The 14,763-nt window shown below is 49.6% G+C and overlaps 1 long non-coding RNA gene across 2 annotated transcripts in view; it reads right to left on the minus strand.

Moving 5' to 3' along the window:
• Positions 1 to 1,693: 1,693 nt before the first annotated feature.
• The window catches only part of LOC132346431 (uncharacterized), a 38,661-nt gene continuing 25,591 nt past the window's right edge, over positions 1,694 to 14,763 (minus strand). For both annotated transcript variants that reach the window (XR_009496267.1, XR_009496266.1), the window contains 2 exons: positions 12,807 to 13,008; positions 1,694 to 8,044 (listed from right to left, as the gene is read on the minus strand). This is a non-coding gene — a long non-coding RNA (uncharacterized lncRNA). The remainder of the gene's footprint in view (positions 8,045 to 12,806; positions 13,009 to 14,763) is intronic.

Below are 14,763 nucleotides of genomic sequence, written 5' to 3' on the forward strand. Positions count from 1 at the left end.
ATATTCATTGGAAGGACTGATGCTGAAGCTCAAGCTTCAGTACTCTGGCTACCTGATGCAAAGATCCAACTCACACAAGAGACTTCAAGCTCTAGTTTTAAAAATTTTATTCCTGTCTCAAAAACATAACCTCCGTTTTCTAGAATTTTCCTCATTCTGTTCTGGCATCTCTTAGCTGGTGAATCTTCCCTCAGTCCTTTGGTCACCTCCAATTAGAACAGGTGCCCCTGCGAAGCCATTGCCTCCTTGGGCACCCGGCTGGTCCCCAGTCACTGTCTGGCATACAAGCATCCACCTGGCCTGGCCACCTCCTGCCCCACCGTCCGCCGCTTTTCTTAAGGCTGTGCTCTGCTACATTCAGGCTCTCAGTTTCCCAGCTAGGGACTGAACCCATGCCCCCTGCATTGGGAGTGTAACGTCTTAACCACTGGGCTGCCAGGGAAGTCTCGTGACCCGTTTCTTTTCCCCAGTCCTGTTCCCTGCTTACAACCTTTCCTGACCCAGGTTCGATCCCTGGGTGGGGAAGATCCCCTGGAGGTGGGCAGGGCAACCTACTCCAGTGTTCTTGCCCGGAGAATCCCATGGACAGGGGTGCCTGGCAGGCTACAGTCCAGGGGGTCACAGAGAGTCAGACACAACTGAGCGACTGAGCAGAATACGCACCCTTACACCGGACGCTCAGGGTGGCCTCTCTGATCATCACACTGTCTTCTACCTCCTCCTTGATTTGAACCAGCCATTTGATGAGGCCTGTATCAGCCCCTCCTGGAGTTCCTTACCCGGGACAGGTCTGCACCATGCGGGCCCTGCTTCCTTCAGCTGAGAAGAGCAAGGCAGTTCAGGAAATTTTGCTTTTGAGAGTCAAGAAGGAAATCTTATTTTATATCAATTCTTTTTAAAATATATATCTATTATAAATGTGTCTTTTGGCTGCTCTGGGTCTTTGTTGCTGACAGGGGCGTGCTCTCATTGGGGACCACAGGGGCGACTCTCTGGTTACCGGACTTCTCGTGGCAGGAGCTTCTCTTTTCGCAGAGCACAGGCTCTCGGGCACGAAGCCGTCAGCGGCCATGGCTCACAGGCTCCAAAGCGCAGGCTCGTGTGTCGTGGCTCACGGGCTTAGTTGCCCCACCACGTGCAGGACCTTCCCGACCGAGAGACGGAACCAGCGTACCATACATTGCAAGGCAGACTCTTACTCACTGGACCACCAGGGAAGCCCTACATCAACTCTTGTAAATAACGTTTGTAAGACCTGGTGGATTTCTTGCCTGATCCCGTCCTCAGTAAAGCGGGATGGTATGTATCTTAGAGTCGTCACTCCAAACATTCAGTTCAATTCAGTTCAGTCGCTGAGTTGTGTCCAATTCTTTGCGACCCCATGGACTGCAGCACGCCAGGCCTCCCTGCCCATCACCAACTCCCAGAGCTTGCTCAAACTCGTGTCCATCGAGTCAGTGATGCCCTCCAACCGTCTCAGCCTCCGTCGTCCCTTCTCCTCCCGCCCTCAATCCCTCCCAGCATCAGGGTCTTTTCAAATGAAGGTTGTACAGTTACAGTTCCTCCGATAAGATGGCTCACCACGAACAGGACCAGACCCTGCAGCCCTGGCTTGAGTCTCCTCTCTTGTCATTCAGTGTTCTCTGGTCAGAGACAAGCACTGTAAAAACAAGTAAGCCACAGGACCCAGGTGTTGTGAGCTCTGAGGAGCAGAAGAGCTATTAGACTTTCTGTGCCATAACCACCAAAGTGGTCCTGAAAGCAACGCAGCCCCTGGAAAGTGGCGAGTATTTTGGTGAGTAAATCCCTGCCCAGAAGTGCCCAGGAAATTCATTTTAAAGGCTCTGCTTTAGGGTTATCTGAAGAGCCTGGACGAAGAGACCCAGCATAGGCTGCAGTGAACGGAGGTAAAAGGTTCCTAGAAAGTCATAACTCTTTCATCTCCAGCTCGGGTGACTTGTGGATATACTGTGGTCAGCCGCACCCTAGACCCACGCAGGGCCCTGCACAGCCCGCCTGGTGACCTCCAGACCCTGCGAGAAGGTGGGAACAGCCTGGGAGGGTGACCGAGGGAAGATTCAGGGATACGGCCCACCCTCAGTCTCCGAGACGGGCGAGTCACTTTGGCCCCAGTTAGGAGAAGTGGTGAATTCCCCCAACCAAGTGTCAGAGTTGTGATGCAGAGGTGGACAGCAGCCCCGGATATTGGGGAACTAACCACATCATTTCCACTTACCTCTTCTGGGAGAGCAGCTTACTGCTACACGTCTGCTCCCAAGAGGTCAGTCCCCCAAACGCCCCACCTGGACTGCAGGAGGCGGGGTCAAAAGACGCTGCTGCCCCAGCAGCTGGGGGTGACGTCGGCAGAGAAGCCGGGGCGGCAGAGGCCTGCTGCGCTGACTGCCGCCCCTTCCCTTGCAGACACTGAAAGCAGCATTGACAGTCTGAGACCTCTTGATGCGCCCGCTCACCTTAAGCTCGTCTTAGTAGCTGCGGTTTTAGATGGTCAGCTTTTATCCTGATCTTTAGCCTGCATCTTACATTTAATTTTTAAGCTTCATAATGAATATGAATGAACGCACTCACGTAAGGATTCACGTAGCGTCTACTTCTTTGCGTGTGGCTTTTATCACAGCGATCGCGAACTCCTCTAGGAGGATCATCTGCATAAATATTGCCTCTAGCATTTATATTGGGAAATACTCGATTACTTTCTGCTTATGGTTAATTCAGGGAACCCATTCATTCTGAAAATGTAAACTCTGCAATTGAATCAAATGACTCAGGTCTTCGCCTCCAGCCAGGCTGCCCGGCCTTTCCTTACAGCCCCAGACAGGTGTCCAGGTATCCCGAGCACACCTCACTCACCTGTCCCGTTGTCTGAAAATGTGTTTCCTTCTTTCCCAGAGTCTCCCTACTGACTCTGACCAATTACACTGCAAACATTCCTGTATTCTTTGGGGATCCCGCATCACCCACTGGAATCCATGAACCAGCCCTCCAAGATCACACATCACACTTGGTACATGTGTGAATATTTTTCTGGGAATCACCCATGGTTTTTGTTATATTCTCAAAGGGTCCATGACCCTTTGATTCATAAAGGTGGAAATGGCCTGTCATTTCCATCAATACTCTCATTAAGTTATACTTGCAACAGTCAGGCAGCCTCTGGGCTGACCCCCTGACTTCACTGTCCTTCTGGTCGATTCTGCTCACAAATGCCACTCCACTGACCATCAGGGGAATACGAGGGTCACCGTCCTTAATTCTCTCCTATCCCCCAGCCCACAGGAGCCACTCAGTGGTTCCACCACACCCCTTTTATTCCTAATTAGCCGCTCCCCTACCTAGAACTCATCCCCTGTCTCTCCCCACAGCCATCCCCACCCCACAGTTCAAGGACCAGCCAAAGACACAACATCCCAGACCAAGGCCAGCCCAGAGGTGGAGTTTAGTTTCAGATGACAGGAGACCCGAGTGGGGATGTGGGCCCTGGGGTCTACAGGACTGGAAACGTCTGCATGGAATTGAAAACCTTGAAAAAGGATGAGCTCTCCAAGGTTTCAACCTTGAGAATGAAAGAGCTCTCCAAGGTAAACAAAAGCGAAAATAGTCAAGTGTTTATGCTGAGTGTCTACAGCACTTAGGTGCCGGACCCAGGGCTCTGCAGAGCCCACTTGAACACGTACAGAACAAATGTGGAATGCTACGTTTGACACAAAACATGTGATGGGGGTGGGAGCTTCATAAGGTTAAAATTCGCCTGCAAAATATTGTGAACAAAGTACTTGGCAAAAAATAGGTGAATTATTTCCCTAGTCTTTGCCTCAAAAATTGTAATTTAGAAAAGCACTGGCGTTGAAAGTGGTTTAAAGCGGCGAACAGAAAGTCAAATGACATCCTTAATAGGTGCCTATTAAATATACATCTTTCTATTAACATTTTTCAGGGATATGATGACAAAGTCAATCTAGGGTAGAGAGAGGGAGAGTACACTCTGCGTTAATGATCAGTAACTCAGTAACGCAGGCGTTTCCTTAATTACTGTAACCTACGCAACTCACCCGAGGCGTAATTATTTAGGAAAGAATTCACGTCTTCCTAGCAACACATTCTAAACCATTACTGTCGGTCTCTAAGGAGAAACTGTGTCCGCAGTTAGGTTAGGCGTCTAATGTTGTGAGTCAGTATTAATATTAAACTAGGGCCGCAGAGAGAACAAAAACCGGCGGTGGTGCGCAGCGGAAGAACCACGCTGCTCCTGAGGCGGGCAACGCGCGGCCCAACTCGGAGCCACCCGCCGGCGGAGCAGGCAGGACGCCGGCTTGCGGCAGGCAGGCCCGTGCTCCTGAAGGCCCTGGGCCACTCGGCGTCCCACCTGCGCAGAGGACGGGGGCGGAGTCAGGGCTGCGCGGGTCTGGCCAGCTGCAGCCGAGCGCGGCCCCAGCCTTAGGCACAGAGCTTCGCGAGCCTGGCTTCTCCCTGGTCCCCACCAACTTGACAGCGGTTTCGGAATTCACCGCCTCCCCCCGCCCGCCCCCAGGGCTTCTCTGAGCTCTTTGAAGCCCCTGATTTTCATTTATTTATTTTTTTAAACGCATTTAGTTATTGACTTGGCGGCTCTGGGTCTTGGTTGCTGTGCGCAGGCTTTCCCTAGTTGCAGTTCCCGGGCGTCTCACTGCGGCGTCTCCTCCTGCTGTGGAGCGCCGGCTCTAGCAGCACAGGCTCCAGCAGTCGTGGCTCGGGGCTCAGGAGGTGGGATCCCCGGGCTCCAAGAGCGCAGGGTCACTGGCTGTGAGTCACAGGCGCGGGTGCTCTGTGGCAGGTGGGATCTTCCCAGACCGGGGATCAAACTCACGTCCTCTGCGTTGGCAGGCAGAGTCTCATCCACTGTACCACCAGGGAAGTTCGAGCTCTTTATTTTTATTTATTTATTTTTTTTAACAAACATCTCTGTGTTTGGCTGCGCCAGGTCTTACTTGAGGCAAGCGGGACCTTTCAGCTGTGGCATGTGAACTCTTAGTTGTGACAGGCGAGGTCTAGTTCCTTGAGGAGAGAGGGAACCTGGGCCCCCAGCACTGGGAGCACAGACCCTTAGCCTGTGGACCATCGGGAAGTCCCAGGAGTCCTTGAAACACCCTCAGCCCCAAAGCTGGCTTCCCACGGCAGCCCATCAGTGTTCAGACCACACCGCCCAACTCTGCCCCAAATCTAGAGAAATTCCAAGTAGGAGCCCTCGGCCATCACAGCTCTTCTCTTTGCACACGTGACTAAACAGACGCCTGGAAGATCCAAGAGCCGGGCCTGCAGCCTGATCTACCCCCAGTCCAGAGGACGAGTGCGGAATCCCCGTGCGACAGTAACTGGGGGAGCTGGCTGCTCGGGAAGTGAGAGTTCGGTGCCTCAGGACTCCTGAGCACCTGGACGTTTGAGGATGATCAGAAAAGCCCGGTTCCAAACAACTGGAAGTTTTCCTTTCACAAAGTCACCTCCTGCCTTTGCCAAACCTTTCCATTCCTTTCCTCTGGAAACAGTCTCGGATGCTCCTTGCCTCATCACCCAGATGTGGACACAGGGACTCCTGTCTACTAGACTCCCTTGAAAATGCAGTGAGCGCCGGCAAAGGGTGGGAGGAAGAGGCCAGCGCTACAGCAGTTTTTGATGCTGTTCTAGAGCAAGGCCCACGGCACAGAAAGCCAAACTCTGACAGCACGTGTTTGCCGCAACATCAGCATTTATTTGCAGCAAGGGCTTCTGTGGTGGCTCAGTCAGTAAAGAATCCGCCTGCAAGGTAGGAGATCCAGGTTTGATCCCTGGGTCAGGAAGATCCCCTGGATAAGGAAATATCAACCCACTCCAGTATTCTTGTCTGGGAAATCCCATGGACAGAGGAGTCTGGTGGGCTACAGTCCAGGGGGTCACAAAGAGTCGGACACGACTGAGCGACTAAACCACCACCAAGCAAGGGAGTAGGAAATCAGTCTCAGATCCACTCCATCTTGGTCTCTGAGTTAGGACTATTTTCAAGGGGAAGAACAAAGAACCTGGAATTAATCATCTTCTTGTGACATTTCTGTGACATTTCCTAATCTTCGTTTCGAGAGTCAGGATGTCCCTGTTTGCGATTCTCTGGCCAGATGATGCATGGCTCAGGCATCCGTGAGCTCATCTTGCCCTAAGCCTTTCTGTAAGCGATGATCTGTATAACAGCAATCTTACTATGTTAGTATGAGCGACCACAGCGATCTTCATCATCTGACTGACGAAGTGTTCAGTGGGCAAAGGACTGAGGTCAGAGGGGACAGACACGGGACTGAGGTTTTGAATGGAGAGGTTAATCATAAACTCCGTAAGGGAGCTCAGTGTTATGGGACTCGGTTTCCCTGTCAGTGACCAAGTCCTTGACCTGAAAGCTGCCTGGGGTGCCCTGTCTTCATGAAGGGCTTTGGCTGGCTCGCAAAAGCCCGGCAGCTCATAGGCTGTGGAGAGTCCCCATCCTGCCTTGTTTCCACCAATTAGAGCTCCCGCAGCCCTCTCCTCTCTCCTCATTGGTTCAGGCAGATGGCCCAGGTCATCAGCAACTGAAGCCGAGACACGGGCTGAGCTGACTCACTGAGGAACAGTTATTCCTTCCAGAGAAGACTCGCCATTCATTTAGACATTGGAGCAATTATTTGCTGGCTGACAGTTGTGATTACATTTTACTGCAGGTAGGAAACCGTTCCAGAAGCCAAGCTAATAGAATTACTGGTTTCTGAAGGGCTTTTGGAACAAGTAATTTTCAAATAGTCAGCACAGCATGTTCAGTGAACTTTCCACCCAGGATAAATTCCTGCCTCTGTGGCTTCTCACGGCAGGCAAGACGTGGGCTCCTGGATGGGACCCTTTGGAACAGCAGGAGTAAGTTTCTTCCAGGACCATTTGTTTGAAAATGGAACGTGAGCAAATCATACTTAGAGACATTTTATGTTTATGTTTAGTCGCTAAGTCGTGGCTGACTCTTTGCGACCCCATAAACTGTAGCCTACCAGGCTCCTCTGTCCCTGGGATTTTTTCCAGGCAAGAGTACTGCAGTGGGTTGCCATTCCCTTCTCCAGGGCATATTCCCAACCCAGGGATCAAACCCATGTCTCTTTTGTCTCCTGCATTGGCAGCTGCTGCTGCTGCTAAGTCACTTCAGTCGTGTCCGACTCTGTGTGACCCCATAGACGGCAGCCCACCAGACTCCCCCGTCCCTGGGGTTCTCCAGGCAAGAACACTGGAGTGGGTTGCCATTTCCTTCTCCAATGCATGAAAGTGAAAAGTGAAAGTGAAGTCGCTCAGTCGTGTCGGACTCTTGGCAACCCCATGGACTGCAGCCCACCAGGCTCCTCTGTCCATGGGATTTTCCAGGCAAGAGTACTGGAATGGGGTGCCATTGCCTTTAACCTTAGTGCTGCCTAAGAAGCCCTGATACTTCATGTTGTTGTTCAGGAGCTAAGTTGTATCCAACTCTTTTCGATCCCATGGACTGCAGCACGCCAGGCTTTCCTGTCCTTCACTATCTCCTGGAGCTTGCTCAAACTCGTGTCCACTGAGTCAATGATGCCATTCAACCATCTCATCCTCTGTCATTCCCTTCTCCTCCTGCCTTCAGTCTTTCCCAGCATCAGGGTCTTTTCCAGTGAGTTGACTCTTTGCATCAGGTGGCCAAAGAATTGGTGTGTCAGCCTTGCATCAGGCCTTCCAATGAATATTCATGACTGATCTCCTTTAGGATTGACTGGTTTGATCTCCTTGTAGTCCAAGGGACTCTCAAGGGTCTTCTCCAGCACAATTTGAAAGCATCAGTTCTTCAGCGCTCAGCCCTCTTCATGGTCCAATTTTCACATTCATACATGACTACTGGAAAAACCACAGGTTTGACTATATGGACCTTTGTCAGCAAAGTGTTCTCTCTGCATTTTAATACGCTGTCTAGGTTTGTCATAGCTTTCCTTCTGAGGAACAAGCATCTTTTAATTTCATGGCTGCAGTCACCGTCTACAGTGATTTTGGAGACCTAGAAAATAAAATCAGCCGGCACTAAATCATTCTTCTAATTTTTAATTACTCTGGGAGTTGGCATTAAATTATATCAACCAACTAGCCAAGTTTTGTAGCAATAGCAGGGTACATGATTTTCCCTGGTGTGGTATCCCATGGTAACTTCTCCCTCCATGCTACCCATTTCTGAAGGGAAGTTAAGGGGAAAATAAACCCAGAGGGCCTTTTAGTCAAGGTTTCTAACAAGAGTGCCACCAACTGCAGACAGTGATTTTGCACCAAGGTCCTCTATCGATAAGAAAATTCCCTTAGAATGCTTGGCAGCACTGGACCCTATCAGCTGATCTGACATTTAACTGAGTTTAAAAAGCACATCCGTGGTCTGATGGGACAACAGTTTCTTTTACTGAGATGACATTCAAGGTATTTTTTGCTGCTGTTGTTGTTGTGACTTAAACATCGCCACTTCCTGATTTGCTGTCCACTGACTAGCTGAGCTCTGGTTCTCAGTGGCCGTGGCTGTTCTCCCTGCGCCCACAAATCAGGTTGTCCCGGCACCTGCCCAGGAGAAGGAGCAAAACGCAAAACTATATGGCTTGGGAGAAGACTAAAGTCTAGTATCACAAGGAGAGACAGTTCTACTTTTAAGTAGATGAGAACACTGAGTTGTTGAGAATCAAGAGAGGATAAACTATATAGACATTCATCTGGAGGCCTTTTTCAGCTTTATTAGAAGATAATTGGACTTCCCTGATGGTCCAGTGGTTAAGAATATATCTGCCAATGCAAAGGACACAGGTTCGATCCCTGGACTGGGAAGATCCCACGGGCCACAGGGGAGCTAAGCCCGGGTGCCACAGCTACTGAGCCTGGGCGCCATAGAGCCCATGCTTCCACAGAGAGAAGCCCCTGCAACGAGAAGCCCCCGCTAGAGAGGAGCCCCTGCTCACCACAACTAGAGAAAGCCCGCTCGCAGCAACAAAGTCCCAACCCAGCCAAAATCAATAAAATAAATACAAAAGATAATTGACATATAATATGTATAAGTTTAAGGTGTATAATATGAGAATGTAAAGTGAAGTGAAGTTGCTCAGTCATGTCCAACTCTTTGCAGCCCCATGGACTGTAGCCTACCAGGGTCCTCTGTCCATGGCATTTTCCAGGCAAGAGTACTGATACAATTCATATTGCAAAACAGTTGCCACAGTAAGGTTAATCATCTCACGTAATTACCATTTGTGTGTGTGTGTGCGTGTTTATGGTAAGGACATTTAAGACCTCCCTCTTCAGTCAATTCAGTGCAGTTCAGTCACTCAGTCGTGTCCGACTCTTTGCGACCCCATGAACTGAAGCACGCCAGGCCTCCCTGTCCATCACCAACTCCTGGAGTTCACTCAAACTCACGTCCATCGAGTCCGTGATGCCATCCACCCATCTCATCCTCTGTTGTCCCCTTCTCCTCCTGCCCCCAATCCCTCCCAGCATCAGGGTCTTTTCCAATGAGTCAACTTTTCGCATGAGGTGGCCAAAGTACTGGAGTTTCAGCTTTAGCATCATTCCTTCCAAAGAACACCCAGGACTGATCTCCTTCAGAATGGACTGGTTGGATCTCCTTGCAGTCCAAGGGACTCTCAAATGTCTTCTCCAACACCACAGTTCAAAAGCATCAATTCTTCAAAAGCATCAATTCTTCGGTACTCAGCTTTCTTCACAGTCCAACTCTCATAGCCATGCGTGACCACTGGAAAAACCATAGCCTTGACTAGATGGATCTTTGTTGGCAAAGTAACGTCTCTGCTTTTCAATATGCTATCTAGATTGGTCATAACTTTCCTTCCAAGGAGTAAGCATCTTTTAATTTCATAGCTGCAGTCAGCTTCTGCAGTGATTTTGGAGCCCCCAAAAATAAAGTCTGACACTGTTTCCACTGTTTCCCCATCTATTTCCCATGAAGTGATCGGACCAGATGCCATGATCTTCGTTTTCTGAATGTTGAGCTTTAAGCCAACTTTTTCACTCTCCTCTTTCACTTTCATCAAGAGGCTTTTGAGTTCCTCTTCACTTTCTGCCATAAGGGTGGTGTCATCTGCATATCTGAGGTTATTGGTATTTCTCCCGGCAATCTTGATTCCAGCTTGTGCTTCTTCCAGCCCAGCGTTTCTCATGATGTACTCTGCATAGAAGTTAAATAAGCAGGGTGACAATATACAGCCTTGATGTACTCCTTTTCCTATTTGGAACCAGTCTGTTGTTCCATGTCCAGTTCTAACTGTTGCTTCCTGACCTGCATATAGGTTTCTCAAGAGGCAGGTCAGGTGGTCTGGTATTCCCATCTCTTGAAGAATTTTCCACAGTTTATTGTGATCCACACAGTCAAAGGCTTTGGCATAGTCAATAAAGCAGAAATAGATGTTTTTCTGGAACTCTCTTGCTTTTTCGATGATCCAGCGGATGTTGGCAATTTGATCTCTGGTTCCTCTGCCTTTTCTAAAACCAGCTTGAACATCTGGAAGTTCACGGTTCACATATTGCTGAAGCCTGGCTTGGAGAATTTTGAGCATTACTTTACTAGCATGTGAGATGAGTGCAATTGTGCAGTAGTTTGAGCATTCTTTGGCATTGCCTTTCTTTGGGATTGGAATGAAAACTGACCTTTTCCAGTCCTCTGGCCACTGCTGAGTTTTCCAAATTTGCTGGCATATTGAGTGCAGCAGTTTCACAGCATCATCTTTCAGGATTTGAAATAGCTCAGCTGGAATTCCATCACCCCCACTAGCTTTGTTCGTAGTGATGCTAAGGCCCACTAGACTTTGAATTCCAGGATGTCTGGCTCTAGGTGAGTGATCACACCATTGTGATTATCTTCGTCGTGAAGATCTTTTTTGTACAGTTCTTCTGTGTATTCTTGCCACCTCTTCTTAATATCTTCTGCTTCTGTTAGGTCCATACCATTTCTGTCCTTTATCTAGCCCATCTTTGCATGAAGTGTTCCCTTCGTATTTCTAATTTTCTTGGAGAGATCTCGAGTCTTTCCCATTCTGTTGTTTTCCTCTATTTCTTTGCATTGATCTCTGAGGAAGGCTTTCTTATCTCTTCTTGCTATTCTTTGGAACTCTGCATTCCGATGCTTATATCTTTCCTTTTCTCCTTTGCTTTTCGCTTCTCTTCTTTTCACAGCTATTTGTAAGGCCTCCTCAGACAGCCATTTTGCTTTTAGTAACTTAAAAGCAAACCTACCCTCTTAGTAACTTTCAAATATACAATGTGCGTGTGAGTCACTCGATCGTGTCCAACTCTTTGTGACCTCATCATCTGTCCATGGAATTCTCTGGGCAAGCATACTGGAGTGGGTTGCCATTCCCTTCTCCGGGGGACCTTCCCAATCCAGGGTGGAACCCAGGTCTTCTGCATCGTAGGCAGACTCTTCACCAGTTGAGCCGCCAGGGAAGCCTAGGAACACGGCGCTGTGCACCAGCCCGTAGTCCCCGTGCCGCACAGCAGTCCCTGGAGCTCATTCATATTTACGACTGGGAGGCTGCACCCTTCGATCAGCATCTCACCCCCCACAACACCCCAGTTCCTGGCAGACACTGCTCTGCTCTGTTTCTTTGGGTTTGGCCTGTTCAGGTTCCATGTATAAGTGAAATCATTTCTTATTTGTCTTTCTCTGTGGAGACTATTTTTGGGACTTTTTGACATATGATCAATGCATAGAGACCTGTTAGGGATCCAGGAATTTTTTGCTATCAGTTTGGTTTATTGATACACAAGTTCATTAGAGCTTGGGATCCCCATAGAAGGAATTCTAAGCCCACACCAAACTTCCTTTGCAGCTCTCAGGAATCAAAAACCTTCATTTACCGTTAGAGAAGTTGAAAGGATGCTAAATAACTGTCTTCAAAGCCTGGAAAATGCTTAGCTAAAAATCATAACGAAGGTTTAAGAAAATGGTTATTACTAAATGTTACACAACACTGAGTATTACCATAACCCTTGCCAGTCACTCTGATGGGGGCGCCAAAGAAAGTCAAGCCGCTCAGTCGTGTCCGATTCTTTGCGATCCTATGGACTGCAGCCCACCAGGCTCCTCTGTCCGTGGGATTCTCCAGGAAAGAATACTGGAGTGGGTTGCCGTGCCCTCCTCTAGGGGATCTTCCCGACCTAGGGATCGAACTCAGGTCTCCCGCATTGCAGGCAGATTCTTTACCGTCTGAGCCGCAGTCCACAAAGTGGCACTAGAGGCAGCCTCAGTCAAGGGCCCTCGCTGTAAATCATCAGGGTAGTAGAGTTTGCAAATTATGAGCATATGAGTCAAAGCAAATGTTTGGAATCAGACAGAACTGGGCTCAAATCCTACCGTACCACTTTCTGCCTGTGTACAATCCTGTCTACTTTGGCACATAGTAAATGCTCAACAAACTGTGACCAATACATTAATCACTCCAGTGAATCATGCTTCCTTCAATGACATACATTATTAACATTTCAAAGGGTGCACCCTTTGCCAGCCAAACCTCCTTTATGGGAGATCTAACACTCTGGGTGTTGAGGAAGAGTCTAAGGTACCCATGTGACTTATGCTATCACAATAGGTCAGTGTGGTCACTCGTCACAAAGTGTGGTCAGCGGGCCACTGCCCCAGGGTCACGGATAATGTATGTTTGTGAAACTGGTTTCTGGCGGGCAGAAGTCAGGCTGTGCTGGTCAGGACTGGCCAGACCATGGTGCAGAAACAGACAGAAACCGTCTGGTCAGCGAGTCCACCTTGAAAGGCTTACCTCTGGCTCTGAGTGTCCTCTGGGGTGTCTCATGCTCACCAGGGCTCAGGGATGCAGGGTGCTCCTCTCTGGTGGCTCCACCATGGAGACGAAGCCTCTCAATGTTGACGTGGCAGGTGAAGCCTATCAGGGTGACTCCTGGCACATCGACTCACCGTCTATCGGCCAGAACCTGTCGCAGGACTCCATCCACTGCCGAGAGCTGAGAAGAAAGGTGAGGAGGGTGGATATCAGGTGAACATGAAATGTCTCTGTCTTACTCACTGAATCTTCTCCAGGGTTAGGATCTAGGACACTATACTTTCGAACTCCCCAGATGACAGAATTCAAAGTTATAGGGCTGTGATTATCTACTGCTGGCAGTGTTCCTTTATGGGATAAGTAATTTGAAACAATGGAAATGAGAGAGTGGCTCTGTCAGTCTAATAATTAGAATGAGAGTCTGAGAGTCTAAGACATTAGGCTCCTTTCTAGCTCTTATGTAAGTGAAGCTCTTAGGCACAGTCGCCTCTCAAATCTTGTCTGGCCCAGCCTCTCCACTGCCTTCGAACTGTTGTATACTCAGCCAGGTTCTCACAAACCTCAAAGTGTTCATTTTTACCAAGCCTGTCCCCATGTCCTGGGACATTACCGATACCCACCCTCCCAGGGAAATTCCAAGGCTTTGTGACTTGGGGGTCTTCCTGAACTTTTCCTTTTCCTCTTCCTTAACTATTCCTGTAAATAAAATTATTAAACACACACACACACAGACAGGAAAAGTTAAGGAAGTTATTATATTATTTTAAATATATTTTTAATTGTTATTTATTTTAAAATTATATTTATTTTTTATTTTTGGCTGTGCTGGGTCTTCATTGCTGCTCGGGCTTTTCTCTAGTTGCAGCGAGCAGGGGGCAGGGTGGGGAGCACACTCCAGCTGCGGTTTGCAGGCTTCCCTTTGCAGGGACCTCTCCCGTTGCAGAGCACAGGTGTCAGGGCGCACAGGCTTCAGCAGTTGTGGCAAAAGGCTCGGTCGTTGCGGCTCTGGGCTCAGTCATTGCGGTCCTGGGCTCGGTGCTCCGAGGGCCGAGGGATCTTCTCGGACCAGGGATCAAGCCCACGTCTCCTGCGTTGGAGGGTGGACTCTTCACCACTGAGCCACCAGCAAGCCCTCTATTTATTTTTTAATATTCATTTATTTATTTGGCCGCACTGGGTCTCAGTCGAGGCCTACGCGATCTTTAATTGCAGCATGTGGAATCTAGTTCCCTGATCAGGGATTGAACCTGGGCTCCTACAATGGGAGTGCGGAGTTGAAGTCACTGGACCCCCGGGGATGTGCGCTTTTTCTGTTTTTCTGACGTCCCAAAGGCAGGGACCAGGACTGCGTGTCTCTCCTTCAGCACACACTGTGCTGTCCCCTCCCTTCCTCCATCCATGGGCCCCCTGCCCAGCTCCAGCTTCTCCTTCTCTGGCATTGCCCTCAGGGTGATGACCTCGCCTTCACCACAAGCCCGTTTTCACTCTGTGGGACTCAGAAGACTCCTCTCAACCCCTCAGCCTTTTGGAGCCCACTACCCCACCGCTGTCCCCGCGGACTTCTCTCAGGGTCCCTGTCTCCGCTTCTCTGCATCTGGGGCACTGGGAGCCCCACAAGGGCGGAGAGCAGCCTGCCCCTCTCAGGACAGGTCCCCTCAGGACTGGTCCCCTCTCAGGACTGATCCCCTCTCAGGAAAGGTCCTCTCAGGACTGGTCCCCTCTCAGGACTGATCCCCTCTCAGGACTGATCCCCTCTCAGGACAGGTCCCCTCTCAGGACTGATCCCCTCTCAGGATTGATCCCCTCTCAGGACAGGTCCCCTCTCAGGACTGATCCCCTCTCAGGACAGGTCCCCTCTCAGGACTGATTCCCTCTCAGGACTGATCCCCTCTCAGGACAGGTCCCCTTTCAGGACAGGTCCCCTCTCAGGACTGAT

The sequence above is a fragment of the Bos taurus genome, chromosome 10 (assembly GCF_002263795.3).
Source record: "Bos taurus isolate L1 Dominette 01449 registration number 42190680 breed Hereford chromosome 10, ARS-UCD2.0, whole genome shotgun sequence".
Taxonomy (NCBI): Eukaryota; Metazoa; Chordata; class Mammalia; order Artiodactyla; family Bovidae; genus Bos; species Bos taurus.